General features: G+C 45.5%; 1 protein-coding gene across 2 annotated transcripts in view; it reads right to left on the bottom strand.

Moving 5' to 3' along the window:
- The window catches only part of GRM7 (glutamate metabotropic receptor 7), a 248,344-nt gene that overhangs the window by 162,138 nt on the left and 59,879 nt on the right, over nt 1-26,327 (bottom strand). The gene's annotated exons all lie outside the window — the stretch shown is intronic.

Raw genomic sequence — 26,327 nt, 5'->3', positions numbered from 1 at the left:
TGACAAATCAGTTGCTGCCTTTCCAGGAGCCTGACAGTTTCTCGCTATAACAGAGAGACCAGAATACTGTTCAGGGCTATTTTCTCCTTGATAACAAAGGTCCTTAAGCAGTTATCAAGCTGACAGTATGTTGATCCTCAAACACATTATGCAATTGTTTGAGTAACAGTCTGGGACTGTTCCTTAAATTAAGGAACCTGCCACAACTCTCACTTGAGATGCCAAGGAGGGGGAAAAAAAAAGATTTGCAATATACACAAACATGATCATATATAATGATTGGAGACTTCTAGACTGTGGCAAGGTCGGTATTTCACATCTCAGTACAAGCACCTTCTGCATTCTCATATTCTGTCTCTGCACAGCATTTCTACAAGTATTTATTAGCTCTCCTGCCTTCTCAGAAGAACAAACATTCTATTTCCCCAGGCTCAGTGCTGCAAAGGGCTCAGCCCTTTGGTTCCCACAGAGCTCGGTAGCAGACGAGAGCAAACGCAGCATTTCCACAGAACACACACTGCATCTGTACGTACATTAACAACTACTACATTACCAACGTTAACATAACAACTACTTCAGCACAGTAAGAGCAAACCCGTACAGCAAAACTGCTGCTGAAGACCCAGCAGATAAGTGAATTCATCCAAGCCATCCATAATTATTAAATACCCCAACACTTGTTGAGACACCTTCCTGTTTGTAGAGGTAATATTATGTGTTGCAGGCTGTTACTCTCACTTGCTCTGAGTTATTAAACCTAAAGAGCACTTAAACATTCAGCAGGTGCTCGGGCTGTCACTGTGGGTGTCACAGACCTGAGTGCCCCATCACTTGGCACCGTCTTTCCTCCAGATGTGCCACGTCCCTCCTGTGCCCGACCGCTGGTTTTACAGCCAGAGAGGTGGGTAACGAGCTGGGACGCTTTAGGTTTTTAATGCAAACCAGCAGTCCTCCACAAAGCCTTGCCGGATTTATTTTACATCTGTGGCTCGTGGACAGCACATTGCCAGCAAGACCTTCCAGTGTTGCAGTCACAGAAAATTAAAAAAGTTAAACCAGAGGTTGCTGGGCAGAGCTCAGCGTGGTGCTGAGCGCTGGGACGTGATTTACTTGCTCAGTGCTTCGCCCAGGGGCCAGCAAGGCTTGGGGACCGCTCTCAAAGACAAACAGATCGATTACACCCATTTATCAGGGTTCTTTCTTTTTAATCTACCTTAGGGATGACTTTCAGCTAACACCAACTACTACGGTTGCACAGAAAATACTGGGCACCCTGGCCGTCAAAAGTAATTGAAATTCCTAATTTGTCTTTGCCTACAATCGCTGCTGTAATAAATGATCAGTGACATTTTAGGATCGCTCTCCTCTCATTTGTACAAAGCAGTTAACGGAGCTTGCTCAGCTGCTTATCAGCCTAGTTCATCTATTCATTGGATAGTATTATATTAAGTGGAAGAGTTAACCAGGCTGACTTTATGGGTGCTGTTTACCCGTTATTAATTAGACAAACATCCAGTACAAAACATGCAGCCCCACACACAGAACCATACTGAGACAGACGAGTGCTGGCTTTTTTAAATTATAAATAAAAGGAAGGACAAAATATGAATTTTTATCTGTGGCAAGTGTTTGCATTCCAACTTGTCAACAACTGCTTTTTCAACTAAAAATCAAAAGGAGCATACTTTGCACTTTTACAAAAAGTGAAGTTGCTACAAACTTTACTCCATTGCTTATATTACTTAGGAGCCTTTTTCCTCTCTCCATAAAATATTAACCACCTCTGGCTGTTTCAACCACTTGCAATATAAAAAGCACATATAGGGTTTTTTTTTTTACCACTGTTTCTTACAGGATATCTAAAAGCAATATAAAGTTAAATGTATGAGCAGTAGAATTTTGTCTGAATACAAGGAGAGAAGTACTTAAATGGATACAATACAGAACGCTGCCGTTAGAGTTCGGCTCTGTAGAGTGTGTCAAAGCACGTTACAGACGCCCACAAGAGCCGTTTTCCCTTCCCGCACAGGCGACATCCCAGATGTCCAAAGCAAACATCTGTATGCGTCGGCTCAGATCTGACAACTCAGCATTTCTTCTCTTCCTTTTTTAACACTCACAACCAATTGGATGGGGACAAACCTCCCACAGACTCAGCTGGAAACTTTTCTCCTGCACTTCACACCGCATGTTCCTCTGCATTACTGATCTTACTGAGAGTGACTTTAGTTTGAAAAAAACACAACATCACGTTCGCTCCCGTCAAATCTCACCAGCCAGGCACCCGCTCCTCTCCCAGGGCTCACACCGACCCCACCAACCTCCCAAAGCCACCACCCCGTTGCTGCCCCGTGCCGGCGGCTGCTCACCGGGGACGCTCACAGACACGCGCCTTCAGCTCCTGCGAACCTACACTTCCAAATAACAACGGGTTGACCGGATTCGTCAAGACCCAACCCCAAGCTGGCCCAATGTCACAGTTCTCTGTTCCCAAAGATGAAGATGGTCTCACCATGCAAGGAGGGTGAGGGGAGGCCATGGGAGATCAAGAATCATAGAATAGTTTGGGTTGGGAGGGACCTCCAAAGCTCCCCCCTGCCGTGAGCAGGGACATCTGCACCAGCTCAGGTTGCTCAGAGCCCCGTCCAGCCTGGCCTGGGATGTCTCCAGGGATGGTTCAGCCACCACCTCTCTGGCCAACCTGGGCCAGGCTCTCACCACCCTCAGGGGCAACAATTCCTTCCTCACATCTGGCCTGAACCTCCCCTCCAAGAAGGGAAAGGGCCATGATCTGATTACTCTGACCATGACATTCACCCCCTTGGTCCAGCTCTCTCGAGCACACGCTGGTGCCAGGACGGCAGGGGCTGGATGCACCGACAGGACCCCGGCTTTCAAGGTGTTTAATAACCAACTCTTCTCTACCCCAACCCGTTTGTAAAACCACCGTTTAGCACCGCCAAAGGTGCTGAACGATCAGCCTGTAACGAGGAGCCTCCTGTTCGCGCACAGACACAAGATGAACGAGCGAAAGGCAGAACATGCTGCAGCACGAGGCCAGGGATGCCCGAGCAGTAAAGGCAAACTTCAATGTAGTCCTGCTGCCTAGTGTGTCCCCTAAACGTCCTCTCGGATGTGCCAATCACTGCCAGTTCTTTCTGTTTCTGTTTCGGAAGCTGCTGATGTGGCTCAGGCTTGTGAACACCTGACACCGCTGGCTCCTGCGCCGGCACGAACCACAGGGAAAACCGGGAGTTTACCCACCTCACCCAGCTCACACGCTAAATAGATAGGTTTGCACTCCTTCCCTATAGCTTTCCCCATTTGTACAAGTTTTTAAACACATCCTTCTTCTTCTCTTAGGCCATATTCATTGTCCTTTTGGTCCTGCAAGGGTCGAGTTTGAGACGTGTCATCCTACTGCCATGGGAACAACAGTGGCTTCATGTCAAGATCACAAACCAAAGTATTTTAAATGAGTTGGGTTTTGTTATTGTTGTTGTTCCATTTTGTTTGTTTGTTTTTAATTAGTCAAATAAATATTTCATCTCTTAACTGATTTCTTTCATTTTGGTAAAGCCTGCTATTTGCCATCAGTATCTCACACTCAAAACTTCAGTTTAAAGAAGCACGCTCTCTCTTCCATCACATTTTCTGTTCTGAAATACGTCTGAAACATCAAAAAGCTCTAGGGAATCATAGCCTGCCTTCCAAACGGCTGCAACATCTTGGCAGAAACGTTGTGATCCATAAAGCACCGGGGATGAAATCCCCCGGCCGTTTCCCAGGCAGGCTGGGTGCAAACAGCCCCCGGTCCTGCAGAGCAGCATCTTGCGGAGCCTTCGGCGCCATCGCGAGACGCGGCTGGAGCTGCAGCTTCCCGAAGGACACTCGCTGTTGGCAGATGAGCACGCAGGTCCCTGCTGGGGGAGGCGGATTTTCCTGAAGGCGATTTCTGTGTTTCCCGGACTATGGCAAACATCACGCTCGGGAGGTTTACATGTTGTTTGCCCAGCTGATGTCCTGATTACAGTAAGAGTGAATGATTAATGGTGGGAACGTTGTGTTAGTCAGTGATTAATTAACGTTAATTTCTCTTTAACATTGAACATTGTTCTTCATTTATTTCATTTTCTTCTGTTAATGAAGAGCTCTTTCTGGCTCACGCGTGGGTGTCTTTCTCGAGAAGCAGAGCCCGTTTGTGGGCAGCTGCACCAAACCCGCCGCAGAAAACACGCCAGGAATCAACACGTCTCTCTGACGGTCTCCCAAGCCACCCTTGGCAACATTAAACACCCTCCACCATCAGGTCTGGAAACCACGTATTTCACAGTAAAAAGCAACTCAAACACAAACTTGTTCCAATTCTTCACGTCAAGCTTATTATGTACCATCGGTACATCCCGCATCGTCCCCCTCTCGCTGCTCAACAGACCCTTTCCGGGCAGAAGGACGGAGAGCGGCGAGCTCCTCGCGACAGCCGCGCGTCCCCACGGACCCAGGGCCAGAAGACAAAGCTCCGAAGCTGCGGCCGCCACCCGAGCGCTGGGCACGGGCACTCCCCGGCCAGCAGCCGCGCCGGGCAGCGGGACCGGAAAAGTCATTATTGCCGCTGTGCTACTTTAAATGTGATTGAGTTCGGCTCTCTCCCCCTCAGTAACTTATTAAAAGATTAATAGAATGGTGCGCCTGAACCCGACTCACCGAATGACAGTAGTGAGAAAACTTCAGAAAAGGCAATTTCCCTAAGGACCATGTGCAATTAAGATAATGTATGAGTGTACCTGTTGAGATATTAATGAGCTCCCACCAGGGTAATATTAAGTTCACAGTTTGCTGCATTTTTACTTTCAACTTCCTATTAAGTTTTATTGATATAGTTTCCTGACAATAGGAAAAAAAAAAACCAAAAACCTACTTTGATAAAGCCTCTTGAACTCATCTCATTTGGCAGCGCAGTGTCAGTCTACACAAATTACAAAATCTGCCAAAACCTTAACTTTACAAAAATAAGATGCCTGAAGACTTTTCACTTGGCTGCAAAACTCTTCGGTGTGTACTGATGGGTGACTAACAATCTCGAGTCGGTTTAGGTCTCAAATTTTATTAACGTAGAATTTTATCATGTCAGGATTTAATCACCAGTTAGTACAGCTACTCTTTGTTCACCATTTACATCTCAAATTGCATAACAAACAGCTTCAGCATCCTGTCAACTGCGTATAATTGTTTTCATTGCCTGGAATTAAAATTATTTGAAGTTTCTAACTAGCTGTTTTCTCTGGGCAAAACCACTCTATGTTTTCATTTTGACTTCGTTCTGAGCTGGAAGAAAATGTTACTCGAGATAAAAAATAAGACCAGGTTCTGACTCAAAGCTTGCAAGGACAATAGGAAGGGATCTTCCTGCTGATCTGCACTGGGCTGGAGCGGGAGCTGGAGTTGGCTCTGGTCTGTGGGGAGCTGACGCCCGCGGGATGCTGCCGGGGGGTACGCATGACAGATAAAATCCCCACCTCTCGTTCTCCTCGCCAGCCCCTCCAAAGCCTGAACGCCACTACATCGGTAGCTTTGGGTAGATTTTTTGCGAGGTGTCAATCTAGCAGCATGTGCCCTATTTCTGGCCTGCGAGATGCATATGAAAACAAGTATTACTGCAGTTCTTGCTCTAGGGCTCTTAAAAGCCTAGGGAACAACGTTTCCAACAGTCTCAGGTAATGATGAGAACAAATCCTGCTCAAGTGCTTTGATAATCCCTCCTTATTATGTTTTATGATGAAATGTTAGTAGCAGCGCATTTCAAGCTGGTTTTATACTCAAGAATCAAATGTTGACAATGAGAAAAATGAGGCAAACCAATTAACGAAAAAAGTTTTCATGTAAATCAATTTTAAGGGCAATAGAAAGTATTTCTGCACAGCTCCGTCACAGCCTATAAGGTGTTTACGTATGGCAAACCCGTTGCTGTGCGCAAAAGTTCCACTGCAGGAACAAGTTGTTCTGAGCAGTGAACAAAAGCCTGGCATCCAAAGAAACATTTGTATAACAGAAAAATTTCAAACCCGTTAATCCATTCACGGTTCACCTCAGTTTCTCTCACTCTGTTTACCAATTGCTAAAGCTACCGGCGTTCAAATGAGGTCCTGTCTGCTCCCATCACCACCTCTCTTGCGTTCTCCCACATGAATTCCTAATGATGCATCAACACAATCACCTACAAGAGAACCGCATAGATATTTCCAAAGGTACAGAAATACAAATCTAAACAACATAAAATAAGAATGAGAAGCTGAGCCTGGAGAAGGAGATGCACATTTAACAAAATGGAAATATCTTCAAGAGCAACAAAAGAAACACTAAGAAAATAACCCCAGTAAATGATTCCTGTACACAAATTTTGCCCATGTCCACGCTGGCCCATTGCTCACACTGCTGGTCCCACACTATGGCTTCAGCTTTAGGTGAATTAATCTTCTCTCCACTTGACCTTACAGACCGCAAGGACTATTGAGATGTCAATCAAACTGAATAAATCCCACTTTCCAAAGCGTTTCAAAGGAGAGATTTTCAAAGTGCTCAGCACCTGCAATCAAGGACTTGCATCAGGGCTCCCAAACCTCACGTACGTTCTTTTTTTCTGGGGGAGTTTTCAAGCGGGATGGCAAGATTCCACACCTATGGAGAACTATGGGTGTTCTTGATAAATCGCCAATGAAAACCGGACGAGGTCACTGCTGTGTGGACCTCTCGGTACCAGATAACTCCAGGGCGTCAGCGACAGGAGAACAGAGCGGTGTCGGGAAGGGCAGCGGGCTGACAACACACGGGGAGCTGCAGGGAGAGGACGCCTGTGATTCCATTTCACTTCACCGAATCGCCTGGCTGTGCGGCACAGCCGTCAGCTTCGACACGTCGTGAATAAACACGAGAAGTTCCACGCAGGTGGTTGGGTGGAAATTGAGAGGGAAGGCCAGTCCTACGAAGGTACCGACTGTAATTGCGCAGGGCAGTAACAGACAACACCAGAGCGGTTCCGACCTGCCGGCTTTTTAAAATTCACCGCTCCTCCATTACCAGCATTCTAACAGATACAATCCGTTTCTGAAACAAACAGCTCCAAGGCTATGTTGGTTTTCTCAAATATAAAATATACCCACCACTGGATTTCTAATTGGATGCATTTCTGTTTTTTTTTTTTTTTTTTAATTAATTTCAAACTTGAAAAGAGCATACGAAAGAGCCCATTTCCAGCCATATAAAGCAACCGTAATTGTCATAGCGCTAATGTGGAAAGACATCCTGAATAATACTGGCAAGCTGGAAGTATTTTCCATGTCTACAAGACCGCTACTGCTTCCTTTTCTAGAATAAGAAAGTACTTGTATGAGTTACTCTAGAAAAAAATTACTGTAGCAATTAAGGGAACAATAATTACAGCAATTAGTACTGTCCACATGGCTCATGGGAGCACTTTACTAACTCAGACAGAAAGCGGGAAGAAAAAAAATTATAAGCGCATAGTAAAATGAGAGGTGTCCATAAAGATAAAAAAATTGGTACATTTCAGCTTGATGACCTGTGCCCAGAACGAGGTGCACCAGCTTGCAGCACAGCCTGGGCTTCTAGGGCTGCAAACCAGGAGGTGATCTCTGAGCTTTTGGAAGCTAAAAGGTCCTGACACTGATGACTTGAAACCAGCATCCACGATTTTAATGAAAATTACTCCTAGCATGAAAATTAGCATCTTATCTCCTTATGAGGCTGTAAATTATACTGTCCTAATAAATCAGGACACAACACCTGTCTCACCAAGTTATGTATTTTGGATTAAGAACTGTCCGTTTGGAGTTTCATCAGTAATACTTTGTCTAATCTGTGCATTAGGGTGCTCAGGCACACAAGACTGCGCGGCCAAGATCTACAAATTCTTCCGAGTCACTTTACGCTGAACCTCCAGGCTCCCTTCTCTTCCCGCAGCGGCACAAACGGGATCTTGCAGGATCTCCCCCACCTCTGCCTTCCTCAGCACAAGGTTCTCGCGGCCCGTGTGCCTGTCCCGGCTCCTCCGCACCACCCCGCGACAGGAAAACCTCCTGCATCAATAAACCGCTACTCCTGTTAGAGAAACAAAACTGCGTTTCACGCTTTCCCGGTGTCCGCGAGGAGGCGGCACGAGAGCCGAGCGGGTCACACGAAGCCGGGGTGGTGGCTGCAGGGTTTGTCCCCACGGCCGAGCCACCGACATCAGCAGCGTCCAGCACACGGGGCCGGCGCGGACCTGCCCAAAGCCCTGCTGCAAACGGAGGAGCAAGCGCGGGCGAGAAGCAGCAGCACAGATTTAACCTACTTTGCTGAATGTCGGGGGATTTACAGCTCCAGTAAGTGCCTTTTTTTTTTTTTTTGCAGTTAACAGTCTCATAACCTTCTCCATGGGCAAAGAGCACTCTTTCTAAACAAGGCCCTTTGGGCAGGGTCTATGAACCAACTCAAAGCGCTTCTGCTACTTAAAAATAATTTGTTGAAACCTTTGGCCCAAGCCGTGCCAGCAAGCGCGGGTCCCACGGCTCCGCCAGCACGGCACGGCGGTTCAGAAACAGGCGAGGGCCACGCGGAATTCAACCCCTTTTGAGCTCTTCCGCTTCGTGTCTTTGGAGAATTACTTAAAGAAAAGTCTCAGCCTGTGCCGTAGCTCAGACAAAAAAAGCTTCGTACATATTGAAGACTGATCCTTTAAGAGACAAAATATATCTTCCTGGGTGTATTAAAAGGCATCGTGTTGTTTCACATTCCTTAGCTGACATGTTGCAGAACACCCACAACAACATCAAAAATAGGTTCTTATTGTTTGCAGGTATCATTTGCATTTGCAAGACCAACTTATCATCCAAAGCGTTAATTTTTCCAGTAAGTTGTCATACCTTAGGACTTCTTTTGTATCAAAACATTCCTTGAAAAAAATTGCAAAAAATGACCAGAAACCAGTATTGGAATTTACACAGAAATGGAAGAAAACGTTTTAGATACACGTTTGCCTGATTTGTGTGTACAAATTCCAAACACATCCAGGTATAGGGAACCTCTCACAGCTCCCATCCGCTAACAGAAATATTTATCTGCTGCACCAGAGATTATTGATAATAAAGACAAAGGAACATGTGCACTTACGAAACTTCGGCACTTAATGTTTTGAAGTGAAAGATTTAACTTGTTAAGAAATTTCGCTGCCTTGCTCATAAACTATAAGGTGCTGAAGCTCTACTGGTTTGCAGATGTTGTGGATGAGATACGACCATCACAGCACATTTATATGTACTAGTGCACATTCATTGATTTTTACAGTATTAACTAGAATATTCCTCCTAGGAGACATCAGTAAAAATATCAGTGGTGGTTGCCCATCCATTGCAATGCAAGATTGCACAGCTCTTCATATTTTAACACCAGCCCTGGTAGAATGGAAGTTTGAGCGCGGCATTAAAATAATAGATGGCACTCTGCTCGAGGTAATTTGAAATCTTAACAAAGCATCAACGGATCTTGTCTATTATGAGCTAATACTTCAAGCCAATTTTTAGCTGAACTCACAGAAGGTGATGGGAGCGCGGGGACCCTCCAACCTTCCTAATGGCTGCACTTTTGTAATCATACGCTACAACAAAGCTGCTTATGCAGCAGTAGGCTTTGCAACCTCACGCTGTGATTTAAATTCAGCCTACAAATAACATCTATGGATCTTCTGTCACACTTTTATCCCATGACACGCCACAATGCCCCAAACATAATTACAAAATACTGTACGAAAGAGAGAGAAGGAACAAGTTTAAAAGAAGCGCGTGCTGTATTCTCACAGTTTGTGCTAAGACTGAATCGACTTTTGGGGTTGTTTACTCCTAGCCTAAAAAAAAAAAAAAAAAAAAAAAAAAAAAAAAAAAAAAAAAATCAAGTGATGTTTCCAGCAGATAAACCAGGCGATGGTATTTCAAAGGGATGAAACCAAGGTCTGTCCATTAAATGCTACAGATAACATGTGTTTACTGAGAAGTCAGTCACTGTGACCAGAGCAGTGATGTATTATCTATTCCCCAACTATATATATAAGCATAAATCGGCTTGCAGTGATTGGAGCTCACATCCAAATACGGACTCACAAATTCTAATTATTTTGAAAAGAAATCAGAACCAGAAGGTAAACACAGCAAAGGAGCCTTTATGTTTTATTTATGTGTACACATTGCTCCATTCAGCGCAAACATATAATTGAACCTTATATTGTCTATGCATATTTTAAAAGGTTTTTAATCTGCAAGTATAAATCTCATTGATTTTGAAAGTAGTGCAATAGAGACAAGAACAGCGAAGACTTATCCAGCAGCCAGGCTGAAATACGGACAAGCTCAATGGCACAGCGTAGTTTTCTGGAAGTAATATGCAAACACGGACACACACAAACCCACTTTAGCGGAAGCGAACGGCAGAGCGGTACAATGTGAAACAATCATCCTTCAGAGCTTTGTTATCGGACTAAATGAAAGCTGTCGAGTTAGTACGCGAGCATCTCTCATAATAATTGCATTTCTAGACGAGCGTCTGTGTTTATGTTGTGGAAAATAAGGCTGCGATTTGAATATTTATTCCCAAATTTTCAATACAGGAAAGTGTCTTATAGTCAAGGGGAATAAACCCTATAGCCTACTTGTCCTTACGGAGTAACACATCTAAAATCATCAGTACAAATGTATCCATATGAAGTGCTTATTTACCATTTCATTGTAAAGTTAAACTTTAGGCAAAGAGATGATGACCATGATGAGCAAAACTGAATTTCTGTGAATGACTTCCACTGATCGGATATTGCAAAAAATCAAGAATCCGAGCTCCTAAAAACGTCTCCAAGCGGTCTTCATCGCACCGGGGAGCCTGGCCGAGCCAGCTCCCCCGCATCCTCTGCGCAGCCCCCGGGTACCAGCTGCATCGCCAGCGGCACAACCGTGTTCCAAACCATGGGTGTGGAGGTCGGCTCCCTCCTTACTGCCCTCCGCATAATATTAAAAGTGGGTTTGCATTTTAAAATGTGTCAAATAATACAGAAAACTATGTTTTTAATGTGTTCACGCACTGGTTGTCTGAATGGTCTGTTTAAGCTGAAACTGTGTTGGTTTGGACTGGCACATGATTAAAAGGACGAGGCAGGAGCAAAACCGTGGGTTAAAGAGAGGTATGTGTGAGCTCCTATTTGCATCTTTCGCTTCAGCTCTGGCCATTCACGCCCACATGCTTCAACAGGTTTCTTTGCACTTTTTTCTTCTGTCCTGGCAACGTTTCTGTCTGCACTGACTACAGACGACACCCAGGTACGACCACGGCCAAGTGACTGTACAGCTACGAAACTCATCCACGTTTACGAGCAAAGCAATCTACCTCCCCGTACCAACGCGTCAGCCTGTGCGAAAGGGAACAGCATCGCTTCCAAAAGCCTTCCCAGCGACAGCAAGTAGCATAAATTATTCAAACGTCTAATAATCAGTGGCAGCAATGAGGATACACAGAGCGGATCATCCCACGTGTGCATCTACAGCCTTAGTTCTTCCTGTCAGAAACTGATGCCCACAACTGCTAGAGACCGGTTATGACCTAAATGAACTCAAGGATAAAATTTAACTTCTTGTTTGTTTTTTTTTCCCACTGACACTGATTGCCTTATTTTACATTATGAAATACAAAAGAGCATTTCAGAGCATCTAAGATGCACTGAGTTTCAGCGGCAGCCAGTGCACACAGCAAAGAAATGTTTCCTACACTGAGTGAAAAATCCCACAAGTATGCGCTTTTATCTCATAGCCCTTAAAAATATTGTGGTAAACAGGAAATTCCTATATATAGTTTTAGTAAAGATCTGATACAAACACATTCTCAATTTCAGCTTGTTCAGATGAGTTCGGCAGTGCCCAAGCAGTTGTCCTGGATACCAGAGTGTGTATAACAAAATCCTTGATAAATTATTTGTCTCTCTCTATTAGAAGTTATCAAGATCTCCATTAAAAGATATCACCTGCTGTAGCAACGACAACTCTACCAGAGGAAAAATCTTGCTGTTAACACATAGCAAGAGAAGTTTAATGTAAAAAGGTTTCACGTAGACAAACGAGCTACATAAGCTACAGCCAGGACTAACCTTGAACTACAGATTGGACGAGAATGAGGCAAGCGTGGTGCTGGTCCTTGGACCTTCCAGTGAAATGACACATTTATTTCAGAGCTCTGCAACGTAATCAGGCGAAAGACGCTGGTTCCGAGCAAGCTCGCACTTGTCTTCGGCTTTCACAGCTTTAGGGTTTTACAGGCAGGAGGGCTGGAGCGGGATGGGACTGGTGGGACTGACTGGTGGGACTGGTGGGACTGACTGGTGGGACTGGTGGGACTGGCGGGACTGACTGGTGGGACTGGTGGGACTGACTGGTGGGACTGGTGGGACTGACTGGTGGGACTGACTGGTGGGACTGGCGGCTGCGGAGCAGAGAAGATGCTGGTCCCAGCAGCCCCGGGAAGCTCTGACTCCATCCCACCTCCCTCCCGGTTCATCCCCGCTGTTCTGTGACTTGAAAAGTGAAGACAGGAACATCGTGGCCACTGAAAAACTCCAGCCTTTGCCACCTGAAGTCACCGCAGCCAGGCCGGGTCCCTTGCTAAAGGATCTTCTCCTGGTGAGCTGCAGCATGCAGCTGCCCCGGGCGGGAGATCGCGCCCGACCACAAGGACCACGATCCTTTCCTTGGGGACCCGCCATCTCTCGGCAGCCACCAGCACGTCCCCACCGGGTTCTCCTCCACCCGCGGCCCCGCGGAGGTGCTCACAGGCCAGGACTGTTCGCTGGGTCCTTTTCCACGAACTCGGCTCCGGACTCCCCCAGACACGCCAGGTCCCACCCCAGCAGCTCCCGCAGCACCGAGCGAGCGAGACATTGACCTGCGCAGTTCGTTTCACGTTTTCTTTACCCAAAAATAAACGCTAACATGAGTAAAAAGGCCTGTTGTGTCCTCCGAGCACAAGAAACCCAACAAGGTCCTTCAGGACACAGACTTCAGGCATAAAGGCGAGCGAGGAAATGCAGCAAGGAGAGATGGAAGTGAGAATGGATTATAATTATGGGAGAAATCTGCATTTGACATTTCTTCGACTACATATACAAGAATTATAGGACATAATGAAGCTTCAATGAATATCTATACCTTTTATTTCCTTATATTTCATCTCTGGCCTTTTACAAAGGGCATCATCACCATGTAATTCTACATATATATAAATATTTATGTATTATTACAGGAAAAACACGAGGCAATCGCACTTTTACCTTCACTGGTTTTCTTCACCTCAACATTAAGCTTGCCAGCTAAATAATTACATTTCTTCTTATCTAACTTGTAGGAAAACAAATTTAATAACAGAAATACAGCTAGAAAGACAAATACTTAGGGGAGAATAATTTTCAGACTTAAACTTCACAGGCTCGACAGATTATTCGGGACACCAGATAATTACTCGGCATGTCTTTATTGCAAAAGTGCCCGGACATTCTAATTAATCCAAATTGCTTTCTAAGGGCCATGTTATTAGACACATGCAGAAGGAACCAGATATAGAAATGTATTATGTTTTTTTTAAGGTCTCTGCCACTTCTGTCGGTCAGCACGCTGATGAAAACCCCAGCACGGGGCCACCGCCTCCGGCCCTGGCATTGCAGCAAAGGGAAGGAGCCCACGGAGAACTCGACGCAATAGAAACAGTCAGAAAAAGTGCACTGCTTGGATCGCAGTGTCTTTTTTTATTTTATTTTTAAATATTATCAATTTTTAAAAAAATAATAATAATTAAAAAAAGATTATAATATTGTCCCAGTCTCTGCTGGGTGGGAGGTGCCGATGCCACCGACACCGCGGTCCCCAACCCACAGAGACACCAAAACCCCCCGGTCGCCAGGACCAGGCACCCTGCAGGGCAGCAGCAATCACAGAATCATATTCATAGAATATTTGGGCTTTGAAGCCTCCTGCAACTAGAGCAGCTCCTTGCAGCAGCCGTGCTGCAGTTTTACTGCCATAACCCAACAAAATTCTGTTCTTCAAGGACCACTTCTTTACTTCACTTCCTATCTTTTTATTTATTTTGCACTTTTTGCCATATGAAATTATAAGTTTCTAGCTCTTGTTTCGCCACCAGGTGAAAATAATTTTGCAATATTCTGCAGTATTTCACAATATTCTCGCACTGCAGCTCCCCGCAGGGCTCCGTCCTGCAGGTCTGCTGGTGCTCCAGCGCATCTCAACAGGATGCCCTGGCTGCTGGGAACCAGCACTGGTGTGACTGGTGAGGCACCGGGCGGTGGACCAGCTGAAACCCTATTCCTCATCCTTCACGAATCCCTCAATGCAAACTGGTAAACTGAGTCACTTAAAGGGTTACACAGAGCTGCAGAAATCTCTTGTGTTCTTCATGAGATTATTTTTATCAGCATCTGTCCTCTTTAATAACCTTACTAAGTATGATTTTCCTTGAACCAAATACAAACTTCCAATTACTTAAAGCTTCTCTTTAAAAGGCGGCGATACATAAAATTCAGGGCAGCAATTTGCCTGAACAGAAATGTTTGTCCCCAAAGCAGTTTTAGGCATTCCTATAAACCACAAAATCACACCAATGACAAACATTCGTGGGTGCACGGACCAACAAAACAGTCCAGAAGATTTCCCATCCTTCAAGAACTTGCTTATCCATATCTATGATGAAATTAAAGTAAAATGCACCAAGAGCCACTTTCAATGAATAAAACAGCCCCTCCTAGTTCTCATCTGCCTCTCTTACCATTGCTGAACTGGCCAGTGCTAGTCTGTCATTAACGTAATTTTGTCATTAAAAACCCACCACAATTCTCTACCAAGTGTCCTTTTGAAGTTTCGCGTGTGCGAATTTGATGTAAATTGCTGTCAGTATTCAATACGTGAGATATTACACACAGTCGTTAATCAAAGAAAACGCCCGTGCAAGGTGCACACCTGAAGTGAATGAAGTCTAGCTTGTTTTCTCTCCTCACGGCAGAATCTTACAACAGAACGGACCTGTTAGACACTGCCACGGTTGCACGTAGCTGGGCTTGTTTGTACTTTGAAATGAAAGAAGAACAACAAGTGCAGGTAAAGCCCCTTTTGCCAAGACACCAGTTTCAAAACAAACTTGACAGTTTTCTCCTTGCAGGGAGAAAACTTTCTTCCTTTAGCAGGAAAGATACAGGTGCTCTGGAAACACGAGTGGTACCTGGAAGACCCACATGTCAAAACCTGGAACGCCTTTTTCTTCAACAAATTGACAATGTGGGCTCCCTCTGGAACGGGACGGGCTCTTGGCCGGTCCATGGCTGTGCCTAAAGTTGGCTTTAGGCTCTCAGAGATCAAACTAACGGGCTCCCGGGGCAGCCCTGTGTTTTTGTAACCTTCCTCTCCACGTTTGATGCTCTTTCAGTTGCGGGGGTTTTGCTGGCAGTTGTGTCATGAGGTTTTGCATAAGATTTTGTAGCTGGCGCAGGCACGGGGCAAGCGGCTCCGTCGAGATGAAAGAGAGCGCTCTGACCCCAAAAAGCTCAGAAGATAAAAGTACAGAACCCATTTCAGGAAAGCACTAAATGTTTCAAGCTCTCTGCTCCATGTAACAGGCTGCTAATGCTGGAAAGTCCTTCTGCTCATCATGACCGAGGGTTTGATCCTGCAAGGTGCTAATGCACCGAGGCAACGGCGCAGAGAAACCCGTTCACTTTCAGGAACCATGTTAAATAAGCGAACTATGGGAGCAGAGCAGAGGACAAGCTGCCGGCAAGAAGGAATGATGTGATACTATATATTTGCCCTTTTACGAAATCAAAATTGTACATAGAGCACTACACCTCAGCTGGTGAAAATTGCCATTGGCTCCAATGGAGCTCTACAACGTCGCACAGCTTGAAGATCTGATGCCCAAAATTAACGCTGCAGCGAATGGCACTCTGCAAATAATTGCACATCTGTATTTATCATATTAAAATGAGCATCATGACTTTGGAGATCACCTCATGTTTATGCATGTGCTCTGCAGTTTATACCCTAAATCGCTGTATTTTTTCCCTTCTCATTGAATAGCGATTTCTAAAAGAAAGCTTATGCAAAATGTCGGGTGTCAGATCATTTTGAACGTGGGAATATAACAGGTCTTCATTAGCTATCACCAGAACAAATTAAGCAGTGCCGGGAGGGCCGCAGGAAGAAGAGCTCGTCCGGATGGTAGTGACGGGATGTGATTTTCCCCATCGGTCCTGACCAGCAGGGCGATGCTCAGCGCGTCCTCCTCACCAGCAGAAACGAGCCAAGCTCCGTGCCCCATGTTTTCAGAAGCCCAAAGCCATCCCGGTGCTTGAGCAAACTGCAAGAACAGGTCGGCCCTTCCAGCCCCAATTCCACAGAATGAGGAGAGGGGAGAGAAGGAGAGAGGAGGGGGAAAAGGAGGGGAGAGGGAAGGGGGTCTTTACTCTCCACTTGAAAGTATCTTGAGAATTCTGAATGGAAAAAGCATCTACACGAATGCTAAACGTCAGTGTTCACTATGTGAGCTTTCCCAGAAAGACGCAAACTGGGACTGCCTTATTTCTGTGTGATAAGCCATAATAAAACATGAATGACAAATAAAAATCCAGATATTTTTTCAAACGCTCAGCATATGCCCGTGTTCCTTTGTTGCACCTCCTGCTCTGACTCCCTGGCACAACAGCATTTTAATCAGGATGCTGGCAGCTTTTTAAACGCCGCCTCTTTACACTTGCAAGTGTCTATCAGATTCCTCGATGTGAGCTTTTGAAACGAGCACAGGGGTTTTATTTCCTCCTTCTTCATTACTTACTCTTCAATTCCCTTCCCTCCAGTTATTTATTCCTCTGGAGGGTAAAAGAACAGCACAAAGGAACAAGCCCCTTGTGCATACTTCATCAAGATCTGTAGACTTGCTGCTAATTACCGCAGTCACAGTTATCAACCTTACAAGCGGTTCAAAGGGCTCACGGCGGCGTTTCGCAGGGAGGCTCGGCAGGTTGTGCCAACCCTGCGCTTTACGGAGCCGCCGCGTCGCGCCGCGCGCTCGGAATTCTGGAAAACGCTGCGTTCTGGTATCACGAGCAACCAACGGGAAAATTAGCATTGTAAAATGGCAACCTCATTTAGATAAGCGCTATGTGAATCCATCTAATTTGTATACAGAGTCATTATATGGTCACAACTGAGTGACTCAAGCCTCTTTTTCTTTTTTTTATTTTTCCCCACCCCTCCTAAGTACCAGTGCTCTGGGAGTATCCTGAGTTAGTTATGCATTGCTGCTGGCTGGCAGTTCACTGGCAGGCAGTAAATGGCAGGAACATGATTGTTAATGGCTGGGGAGTGACAGCTGTCAGTCAGGGAGGGGGGACGGGACCCCCCTGTGCTTCAGTGATCCCCAAAACTGCCCTCGGCATCGCTCACCCAGCTGCTGCCCAGGGTTTCTGTGGTTTTCTGGAGCCGTTGAGGCAGCCGCTCTCCGCTAATACAGGATCTACTACTGAGATGCTCCCGTTGTTCCAGATTTGAGCCCAGAGCTGGCACGGGTGCCGCACCAAAGCCTCAGCTCCACGGTTTGCAGCCAGAGGGTCCCCCCTGCACTGGTCCCAGTGCCCTGCACTTACTGGGGCTGCTGGGCAAGCGATTGGCACTCGCTGTACTCGGAAATGCGGGCACGGAGCTGCTGGATTTGCAGGCTTTGCTTTCCTGAAGACTTTTGCATAGCCAGAAATGCCAGAATATTTTAACATCCATCCTGACAGCTTGGAAACCACCGTGTTTAATAACAGAAAGCTGAAGGGAAACTAGATAAACAGAAATCCTTCCCACTTGCACACTGTCCCGGTCCATTTACATTATTCCAGACGTGCAGGAGATCTGTATCTATCTAGGTGCTTACACCGATTCCATCACCATGGTATCCAAGCAGCTCGCAAGTCTTTAAAAATAGAACTAATAGCATTTTCTCCTTATTTCTTCCTTTCAAGCTTTCAAGAGGAATGCTTGATTCCTTTATGGCTTTATTTTATTTATTCATTTGTTTGTGAAAAGAGGTTGAGTGAAGCACATAGCTCCAATTTCACGTCAAAAACAAACAAAAAGAATTGTCTGGGTAGCTGCAGGAGTCGCGGTGCCTGTGGGTGCTTGTCCGTCTGTCCAGCACAGCCCCGGCTGCTGTGCCTGACCCTGCCTGGGATGGGAGAGACAGACGGCACTGCGTCATTAAGAGCAATCCTGTGCAGAGCTCAAATTAATCAGTGCAGAGATCCAGGCTGAAGGAGACAGTCAGCACAACCACGGTGGTTGTGGCTTTTAATCACCTGCAAACTCGGGGCATTGCCCGGCACGGCACACACCTGGTACAGGCGAGAGGTTTTCTGCTGCTCCAAACCACGGGGAAATGGCAAATCCGTTTAACACCCTAAAGAAAGGTCCCTGGCACAGCATGAGATATCACCGAAGAGACAAATGGTCTTTACATCACTTTCTTCCCCCGCTATCTTCTGTTTTTCCCCAGGTTGGAGAAACAGATGGGGGTATTACCTGTATTTGCTCTTCTACCATCTCTCTCAACTGTTTATTTTCTGAATAAGACAACAAGACCCTTGCAGTTGTCTTGACGAGTTTCTCTCCATCCCTGCAGCCTCCTGCAGGTCCCCAGATCCAGCCCCAGCCCCTCAGGACCAGGGATGCGGCCAACGGGACCACGTCCCAACCTGCACCCGGGACACGGCGGGGGGTCCCTGCCCACCCGACACGATGTTTTGGGGCAGTCTGCTCAGAATTAAGAGACGCTATTGCCACGGGGCGGCTCCTCAAGCAGGGTAACCATTGGAACATCCCCCAGGGAGCCCCAGGTTTTGTGCACGACCTGCCACTCTGTCCCAGCAACGCGTCCCCAGACCCTCCGTGTCAGAGCTCCTCACCTGCAGGTACAGCACGAAACGCACCGAAACGGAGCCACAAAACCCTCGGGAACGCAGTCAGTGATGACTGTCCCCTTCCTGCTGTCCCCTGACACAAGGAAGCAGCTTCATTGTGTTCATTTTACAGCTCCCAGCGAGATAAAAAACAAAACAAACCCCAGCAAATACTCATTAAACCAGGCAGGAAAATTTCAGTTCTTCCATTGGCATCTTCTAGGACTATGGAAATCAGAGATTTGGGGGGGGGGAAAAAAAAAAAAAAAAAAAAAGAAAAGAAAAGAGAGAGAGATCTTTCAGAGCACCTATTCCATATGTAGGCCAATGCGGAGGAGTATTCCCCACGGATCCCGGCCGCTCCCTCCCGCTCACTGCAGAATAATTGCAGCCGACAACGCACGTCCGTGCTCCCCAGCAGCCAACCTCACCTCTTTTGTACCTACAAACACGGGGGGCTCCCGCGGACCCGGACACAGCCCCAATTCCCATTTCCAGTAATGACGAGGCTTCTGCAACATTTTGCATCCCAGACCCCCCCCAGCACATCCAGCACACAAATTAACCTCTGAGATTTGCTCTGGCCCATTTTGCCACCATAACAGAGAAGGAAGAGATACTAATTAGCTTGGTGCTGCTGCAAGAATGCATGAATATTAATGCAACCATCCAAACTAATTTCAGCAATTACTACTGTTACAGCAGCTCTATTACAATTCATAAACTGAGGATTGATGTGAAGATCACTCTTATTAAGAGAGTGAGAACAACCATTAGTAGAGATCTCTCATGCCTCAGATGACACTAACAAGGTTGGAAACTTTTTTCCCCCTATATAAAATAATAATAAAAAAACCCTGTAAATATTTTAAGAATAATTTTAAAAGTCTTCCTCATTCACTAGGAAAGAACTGTCCCATCTTGCTTGCAGAGATGCTTTTATAGCCATTAATCGGAATGGTACAATCTATGACCTGATATTTTATTCCAGCTTAAACAGCGAGGGTCATTGCTGTTCTGCTTGTGTTTATGGGCTGTGCTGCTCTTTACCTGAAACATTAATGCAGATTGCCTTGCTGTTATAAAATATACACCGAGCTGCCTTTCCACAGATGGAATGCGGGCAAGTTTGTCATCTCCTGTTCCTAAACTCTCAAGCATGGCACACTTAACGCTGAGAAAGACAGAAAGACCCATTAAAGCAATGAACCGATTCCTGATCTGGGATCTTTATTCTCTTTCTAGATTTCCCATTGATACTCCCCTTTAAAGTGTTTGAGCTCAGGAAGACATCGGTATATGAAATGGCTGATTGATTATATGACATGTTAAGGCTTAGACGCGCTTTTATTATGCACACAGCGTTACATTTTTGTATTTATTTCCTTTTGTAATGTTTTTCCCTCTCTCTGCAAATGCAGCCAATACTTGGAAATTATAAAGCTACAATCTACTGCAACTACAAAGAAATTAAACCATTTCCTGTGGAAGAAGAATCATGATATACATTTAGATTACATTATCAAGCAATACTGATCCAGAACAACGGTGACGTACGGACAGGATAAGGCAACAGCACTTCTAGTAGCCAAGTATCCATGTACTAAGAAATAGCTTTAAGAGACATCTCACAGGATCCTCAACAACTAAATCTGCCCCGATACTGCCAACTTTGATACCACAGTAGACTAAATATCGAACCTATGTATATAAAGTTGTGCCAGATGCTCAGTAAAGATCTTTTATATTTCAGGAAACAGCAACTCAGTTTAATAAATAGCAACGCAAAACACAGGGCGTAAGAACAAGTTTGCTTTCCTATTGCTTATGATGCATAAAAGCAGAGAAAAAATGAAACAAAGAAAAAACCCCATTGGTAATGATCAATGACAGAGATGCTGGGGGTTTTTTTTAAAAAAAAAAAAACACACCACACACCACACACACAGAGATCAGGCTGTTCTGGACCAGACACAAGGCTCACCAAAATTATACAGTATTTTATAGCCCTTAATAGTTTGCAATTTTAGAAGAAAACAGCCTCTCTGTGAACAGCATGGAAACGTGTAAGAGCCTTACGGAGGTTTTTTTTCTCTGCTTCCACCTGCTGGTCAGACCATAACGTTAATAATTTGTGATGAGCACTGGGATGGAGTTCCCAGCACTGGGAACTGGTGGCGGGAGGTCAAATCCCAGTCACGGCCCTGGAGCTTCGTGACATCTGCCACAGGGCAGCCAGTTGCTCTTTGCTCCCTGTAAAGGCAGCCGCAACATCAAGTTTTGCAATTATTGTCTGAATCACAATTCGTTTATTCCCTCTGCGGTATTGACAAATTCCTGAGCAAATGCTGGACGCAGCATTGCGTACAACGCAAACAGAAATAACGATGGAAGTAGAGTCGAGGACAGCGCCCTGATTTCTGTGGTAATACCAACAAAGAGGGATTCAGCAAATAAGAATTATTTGGGTGAAAAACAGTCTCAATATATTTCAGGAGTAGTTTTTTTTTTCCAAAAGTGACACTCGCTGAAAGTTGGATTAGCTTAATGAAAATTGTTTCTAGAGATAATTACTATTAATGACTTTCATCCAGGATGAATATCAAATTATAGCCAAATTCTGCTGCGATGTGCACTCAAGTACATAATTCAGGATTTTAATGGAGACCTACTGCACTTGCTGAAAAACCAGATTTATCTATTACAGTGACCATCATCTCAAACATTTCTGTGCAGTGTTCTTCTGCTCTTGGGTAACAACCTCCACAGAAGCTGCCCAAAATGTATGCATGGAAGCGATGCTGATGAGATGAGACCATCTTGTTCATCCCCAATAAACGCAAACCTTATTTTAGAGCATACAGTACTAGTTCGAATGGCATTTGCTCTATCACATTGAACTTGGATAAACATAAAGTATAGCCTAAAATATATTTGAGGTCCGGTATTTGAAAAGGATGAGGAAACCTCCGTAACACTGGAAACGCAAGATACATCATCATTCTTGGCCAACTGTGTTTCTGTGCAACACTGGGAAGCATCAAAAACAGGTGATGCACGTCAGCTAATCACACCAGCCTTTCTCACCCTCTGCACTAATAATTTAAAGAAATTGTGGCGTGTCACCTACATACACAGTCAAAAAGGAGGAAAAAATACTGCAAAGGGTTATTTCAAAATGGATTAAGTGTGGTGATGCGGAAAGACCACTTCAGAATGAGCCTTGCTTTACCCTTCAAGCAGCAGCTTTTATTTGCTTCCTGCTTTTTCTTTTTCTTTTCTTTCCACAAATGTTGTTCATGCCCCCTCCCATCCAAAGGACATCAGTTCCAGCAGAAGCGACATTATGCAGAAGCATCGTGGGAGGTGGTGTTAGTGGTAGCCAAGGATGGAAGAGAGATGGAGATTGAGTTTCTCTCATTTTTATGAACCCGACCAAACAAGCAGATCTCCAAGAGGCTGCTATTTATAAATACAACATTATCGGTTGTGTTTATCTCAGGGTGGCAACGCACATACCCCCAGCTCTGCCGTGCACTCGCAGGTCCGATTTACAACAGCTAACATAACCAACAGCGACGGCCTTTCACAGAAATCGCAATTTTCTTGTCATCCAACACAACAAAATCATTTGCATCTTCTCATAAGGAGTTATATCCAAAAACCAGCCTTCAAATGCAAGTTGCCAGCATTCGGGGAGATACTGGAGAGATGCTCGAGTCCCCGAGGGGTCTGGTTTGGAAGCAGGAGGGAGGAGCAGGTCGGGGAGCACCAAGGGAGAGGACGAGGAGCTGAGCTCCCCGGGCCAGGGCTGAGGCAGAAACACCAATGTGCTTCTCACTCTTCTCATGCATCAAAGCTGCAGCAGTACCAATAGATAAAATAGAACACGAGTGTTCAACGATAGTAAAGCAGCCACGTTTAGATCAAAAAATGGGACTGAAAATGTTCCAACCTGCTCTATAGCTACTGTGTCCTTTGTCATTGCTCCTTTTATGTCCTTGTTTCCCCACCAAGGACCAGGTCTTTGGTTTCTTCCCCTCAAGGCCTGTTAAACTTTTCTTTTACTGTGTTTATCTTTAAAGATATTGCCCATATTTCCAAGCCTCTCATATTTCTCTGCTACATATCCCTGCTCCATCTGGCACTTGCAACACCTTCCAATTTAGATTCATCTGGACAGAATCCAGCAACAGCTTCAGAAATCCTGAAGCAGATGCTTTCAACAATGTCTCCTCCACCTTTTGCGCTGACGGAGGAGAAGGGGCTGCAGACGCTCCTGCCCTCTCCTCCGCAAAGGGGCCTTTGGACTCCCGAGCCTGCAGCGTTCGCTGGGATGCTGGAGGAAGGACAACGCGACTTTGGGGCCGTCGGGGCTATTGGGGTTGCTCTGGGCACAGGCGCCGAGTGAGCCCCACAAGTTCTGGGCAGGTCCTGGTCTCCTCCACCCATCCTCACTCCCAACCCACATCATCCTCACTCCCCTGCAAACAAACTCCCACCCGCTCTCCAGTTACCTGCTGCCACCACCTCTGCCAGCTGCCTGCAGCTCTGTTGTCTTCTCCTTCACCGCATCCACGGCCAGATGGGCCAAGTGCCACCAGGCAGGTGGGTCCCGCATCCCTGAGCCACCTCGCAGTGCTCGGCTGCCCGGGCTGGGACAGCAGCCAGGTGGCACAGGGACCCTTCTGGATTTTCGGGCGCCCCTGCAGTGCAGAGGCTGGGGCAGCGGGTCCCCTCCAGAGTCACTATCTAGCGCCGTGGGGAGGGGGAGCAGCTCGGGATGATGCTCAGCCCAGCCCTGAGCTGAGCTTTGGAATTTACAGATCTTTACCCACTGCTGAAGCTGCTCGCAGGACATGTATACACATACAGACATGAATATTTATCAGAGGCATCGGTCACATAGAGCTCAGCTCCACGTTCACAACTACCTACTCAGTATATACGCCACACATTTATTTAACTAACTTCATTTTCTTCTTTGTTTTCTTTTCATCTTGGTGATCATTGTCTATCATTCAGTAGGAAGTTACATGTGTAATTCAAAGCACAGCTTCAAAACTAGCTCCCGTTTATAATGAGGGTGTAGTGTGGCATTGACCTAGCTTCTGGCATGCTGTAATAAATATAAATCAAACTCATAGTCCTTCCCATTTTTAAATGCAAACCTATCACCAAATAGCCAACCTTAAAGATTTTTTCAGGCATTGCTAATTTTTCAAGTACATATGTAAGCTAATTCTTTATCCCCCTTACAGCTTAAACACAAACTGAGTTTAATCTGTAACTGCTTTCAGGCTGTGCCTCGGATGCTGAGGAGGACGAAATTCTCCCCGTTCACACCGAGCGTCTTCTGGAGAGAGGCTGCTTCAAATTGGGGCGGTTAAGTGCAATTTGGGACATACAGGCTGTGCAAGGATCTGGCTGGATAAGATTTCACAGACAATTAGGAACTCCCACAAGTTTCTCTATAAATAAGCCACTCTGCAAGGACTTCTGCAGCAACCGACCCTCGCAGGGAGCTCTTGGAGCAGATGCACCACCTGAGAACACGCAATATCTGTGACCGCTTTCTCTTCAGATGATAGAGTGATTTTAATTGCTGAAGCTATTAAAAACCACTTGCGTTGGGCACCACTGAACAGAGTCTGGTCCATCCTCTGACACCCACCCTGGAGATATTTATCAGCATCAATAAGATCCCTCTCAGCTTCTCTTCCCCAGCTCAGCCGCCGCAGCTCTCTCAGTCGCATCAGAAGATGCTCCAGACCCCTCCCCACCGCTGGACTCCCTCCAGTAGTTCCTTGTCCTTCTTAAACTGGGGAGCCCAGAACCGGACCCAGTACTCCAAAGTACTCCAAGTCAAACCCCGGTTCCTTCAGCACCCACCCAAACCTGAAAAAAAAAAAATCCCCCTCACTCCTGATTGCAACAAGCCCACTGCAGGCACCGAAGTCATTCTCGTTAAATAAACTATTATTTATCACTGAGTTTAAGTGGCCGCAGGACCCTGGATCCTTCATAAGCTGCAGGAGCTGGCACTGACCCCCCTGTCCTCAAAAGAGCCTGGTGACAACTGGCTCAAGGTACACATAGACACCAGCTTCCACAATCAGAGCCTGCGTGCAGCAGTTAATTGTGCAACAAGAGCGAGTGAGGCGCTGTGCATTTAAATGCTGAATTAAGCTTCGAGAAGAGACAAATAATATTTTTTTTTACAGTGCAAGACAAGGCTGCTCTGAAAACCTTCCTTCACAAAAGTTCTATCGGAAAAACGTCTTATATGTAATTAAATGATACGGTTAATAAAAACCGAGTATCAAAGGGAAGGGAGAAGAAAGGTTTGAAAGCAAGGAAAAAGATGTTTTCAGATCTGATTTCAAAATGATGTTGTATAAATGAGAAAGCAAATTTAACAATATTATTGTACTCTGTCATTAGGAGAAAATGGGAGCAATCTACTTATAGCTAAACTGCATTTTTTCAACAACAACAACAGAACACTTAAAACACACGGTTGATATAAAGGATCATAAAAGCTGAATTAGTTACAACAAACAGACTGAAATATAAGGCACGTGCAAGTCAGCTTTTGCTGCCCACAAACTTGCACCGCAACCCTGATTTGCGCCATGTTCTACCTTCATATAGTGTCCTGTCTCGTGGGAAACACACAAATTGCAGGAGTTCAACAGTGGTTTTCTGCTTGGGCTCCGAAGCCACAGCTCCCTCGTCCCACAGCCCGTGCCCCAAATTCTCACTGCAGGATAAGAAATCAGCTGCACCTGCAAACACACTCTGCTCTTGTACAAACAAAGGAGTAAAAAAAAGTTAGAAAGGTGAGTTGCCAAAAACCTCCATTTGGCACCAATTCTCTCTGCTCGATAAGTTTTATAAGCCAATAAACCTCTTTTATTACAATCTCGCTACGATCTCCCTCAAAACTCAGTGAGGTATGAGGTTCCATTGCCCCATAAGCACCAGTAGCAGCCAGCTCCAGATCCAGTCATTTCCAGTCCAGATTTAGGTTAAGTAGAATTAAAAATTTTTAAGTTATCAACATGATTCTGTTCATATGGTAGCTGAATTATTTTTTCAAAAGGTACCGGTACCATTGAAGTACCAGAAACACAACTAATACCCAAAGTACACACTTGAAGCACCTGGAGAAATCAGGGCTTGAACAGGCAGGAATCCAAAGTTACTGCAATAAATCAAAATTAAACACGTGCTCAGCTACTCGGCTGAACCAAACCCATCGCTACGCTTATATCAAATATTCGGTTGCTCTGCCCTATGCAAT

The sequence above is a fragment of the Caloenas nicobarica genome, chromosome 11 (genome assembly GCF_036013445.1).
Source record: "Caloenas nicobarica isolate bCalNic1 chromosome 11, bCalNic1.hap1, whole genome shotgun sequence".
Lineage (NCBI taxonomy): Eukaryota > Metazoa > Chordata > Aves > Columbiformes > Columbidae > Caloenas > Caloenas nicobarica.
This window is presented reverse-complemented; position numbering and strand designations above follow the sequence as displayed.